Source organism: Penaeus monodon, chromosome 24, assembly GCF_015228065.2.
Source record: "Penaeus monodon isolate SGIC_2016 chromosome 24, NSTDA_Pmon_1, whole genome shotgun sequence".
In the NCBI taxonomy this organism is placed as follows: domain Eukaryota; kingdom Metazoa; phylum Arthropoda; class Malacostraca; order Decapoda; family Penaeidae; genus Penaeus; species Penaeus monodon.
Window position 1 is genome coordinate 24,221,884 of NC_051409.1, and position 571 is coordinate 24,222,454.

Genomic DNA, 571 nt, shown 5'->3' on the forward strand with positions numbered 1-571 from the left:
CGCATCTTAAATCCGTATTAGAATAGATAATCCCTTATTTTTACACCAAACTTTTAACATTTATCGTTGAATATTAACATTTTTAATGGAAGGTCCCTTACCTCTGATAATGTATTTGATATTTGACAGTTACCATTTACTTATAACAAGCTATGACTCCCTTTTATCGTCCGAACCGAGATAGATTTCTTTTCTCTCATTTTAAGGTGTTTGGCTGAGTGTATGTACATGGGCATGGCCACCTGCGACGAGGGAACCTTCGACTTAACTCATTTGTCTGACTCAACTCGACTGAATATAAATTGTATTAAACCTATACTTCGATTAATAGATCATACAAGCGTTTGTTCACAATACAACTTTTGTTCATATGACCCTTGTCCTCGTCATAGGTTCACTGCCTGTATAGCTCTGCTCTTATTGTTTGCGTTTAATTTTTTATTTTACCCTCTTGTAAATAGTATTATGTTCATAGTGTTTACATCTATTGCCTGAAAAGTTTAAGCGAATATTGATGTGTAAATAATGTACTATCTGTTATATTAGTGTTTCAGTTTGGCTTTGTTTCAAA